Source organism: Atta colombica, unplaced genomic scaffold (assembly GCF_001594045.1).
Source record: "Atta colombica isolate Treedump-2 unplaced genomic scaffold, Acol1.0 scaffold37, whole genome shotgun sequence".
Classification (NCBI taxonomy): domain Eukaryota; kingdom Metazoa; phylum Arthropoda; class Insecta; order Hymenoptera; family Formicidae; genus Atta; species Atta colombica.
In genome coordinates, this window is record NW_017259480.1 from 397,803 (window position 1) to 400,491 (window position 2,689).

The 2,689-nt window shown below is 30.5% G+C and overlaps 1 pseudogene; it reads left to right on the forward strand.

Annotated features, from left to right (window-relative positions):
- Window positions 1-1,389: 1,389 nt before the first annotated feature.
- LOC108690815 lies at window positions 1,390-2,065 on the forward strand (annotated as a pseudogene).
- Window positions 2,066-2,689: the final 624 nt, after the last annotated feature.

Below are 2,689 nucleotides of genomic sequence, written 5' to 3' on the forward strand. Positions count from 1 at the left end.
ATTAATTTTTTTAAGTATATTAATATTTATTTTAATTTCTTTTATATATTTTTTTATATTACCAGCCTCTAATTTATTCTATAAACCTAATAATACCAGGTGTACAAGCTCCTAGGAAGCAAAAACAAATTTATTCAAAGTACTTGCCCTCGCTAACTATACATTTTTCCCATTTTTCGGGCAATTTGTGTATACGCCAAAAAAATTCCTCATCTTTCGAGGCAAACCATTCATCAAGCCATTTTCGAATGTCTTCGTAAGAATCGAAGTGCCGCTCAGCGAGCGCGTGGCCATCGATGAAAACAGGTGATAATCAGAAGGTGCCAGGTCTAGTGAGTAAGCGGGATGGGGTAGCACTTCCCAGTTGAGTGTCTCCAAGTAGTTTTGGACCATTGTTGACGTATGCGATGGTGTGTTGTCGTGAAGGAAAAACAGCTTATCATATCTTTTCCGATAATGCGGTCTTTTTTCACGATGATTTGATCAATTATTGGTGGTAGCGGTGAGCATTAACAGTTTCACCAGATTTTAACAGCTCGTAGTAGATGACACCTTCCTGATCTCCCCAAACGCACAGTATCGTCTTCCGTCCTAAACGATTTGGTCTTGAGGAAGATGTTGATGGTTAGGAGAAATCAATCTAAGATTTTTTGCGTTTAAGATTCTGAAAATAGATTAACTTTTCATCACTTGTCACAATCCGAAGGGACAACTTTCTTTTTTGTCTGGCAAGCAGAATTTGGCATGTGTTTTGGCATCGCCATCCATCTGCCTATCGTTCAGTTCATGCGACACCCATTTTCCGATCTTTTGAACCTTCCCCATGGTATGTAGCCGCATGGAAATGGCTGCTTGAGAAACACCCAATTGCTCGGCAAGCATTTTTTGCGATTGGGTATCGTCCTCGTCCAAAAGAGCCTGCAATTGAAGGTTGAGTCCTCAACCTTCCTGGGCCGATTTTCACGCTTCTTGTCACTCAGGTCAAAATTGTCGTCATTGAATCGGCAAAACCAATCTCTGCACGTTGTTCCCGATAAAGCATTGTCGCCATAGGCCTCCACGAGCATTCGATGCGATTCGGCAGCAGATTTCTTCAAATTGAAACAGAAAAGCAAAGCTTCCCGCATATGCTTTTTTTTAAGCAAAAAACTAGACATGATTAAGAAAAAAAAAATGTATGTTGTTGTATGAAATTGCTGATGATGTGCACTGGTTAATGTTGACAAATGTCAAACACATAAAAAAAAGTGTGTTGTGTGCCCAGGGTAGCTTTGTACGCGCACTAATGCCACCTATGAGCAAACAGCGGATTTATACACCTGGTAATAAAATTCAACATCAATATAAACACATAAAATTTTTTTTGAAATTGACTATGATATTATAATAAATCTCTTTTCTATTTTTGATTCTACCACTTCTTCCAACTTATCTTATATAACTTAAATTGATTAAGTTTTTTTATTTTCTTATTTATCTTACCTTAACAATTTTGATTCTTACCATCCCGAATTACATATTTATGAAATTTATTTACTAATTATATTTTTAAAGTATTTAAAATCTTAATTAATTACTCTTTTTCAAATATTATTATTTTTATAAGACTTATCTTATTTCTTTTTTTTAATAATTTTCTTTTCTCCTATATCTTCACTGCTTCAAGTCACATAAGAGTTTGTCTTTCTATGTCATTTATACTTTGAATGGGGCTAATATTATACAGAATTATAAATTACTTAAATAACTTATTAATTAAATTTAACCCATTTAACCCTTCCGAAACTCCTTTTATACTAATACTATTATACTAATATCATTTATAGTTATTATCGAATCAATTACATTAATTATTCGCCCTTTAACATTATCTATTCGTCTAACTGCAAATATAATTGCAGGTCACTTATTATTAACTCTCCTAGGATTAAATATTTCTAATTCATTTATACTTTTCATTTTAATTTCAACTCAAATTTTACTTTATATCCTTGAAATTTCAGTATCTATAATTCAAGCTTACATATTATCTATTTTATCAACCTTATACAGTAGAGAAACTTAACAAATAATATCAATCTCTATTTCTAGTACTTAATTTTATGACAAATCATAATCATAACCATCCCTTCCATTTAGTTACCTGACCTCTGATTATTTCTTTTAGTATTTTTAATAACCTACTCTGAACTGTTAGATGATTCCATAATTTTTACATTCCTATTTTTATACTCTCAATCCCAGGTACTTTAATTTGTATATATTTATGATAACGAGATGTTCTTCGTGAAGCTACTTATTAAGGATGCCATTTACTATTAAATCCTACATATTCAAAATATTTAAAACTTTTAAAATACTTTTTTATTCATTAAAATGTAACTCATTCCTATTTAACAATTCTACATTTTGATTAGAATTCAAATTTTAAAACAATTTATTAATTATACTTCTTATAAAATAATTTTTAAACAACAATACATAAAATTTCTATCAAGACCTTCCTATCGTGAACTATCATTTATAAAACAAGTTCCTCTAACTTTTTGAAATACCACTAAATTATTTTAATTTAATGATTCACATTTATTTTTTAATTTTTCTAATTTTATTTTATAATAATAGGATATCTAATCCTAGTTTCACTTATAATTTAATTATCTCAAAAAATAAATTATTCTTAATATAT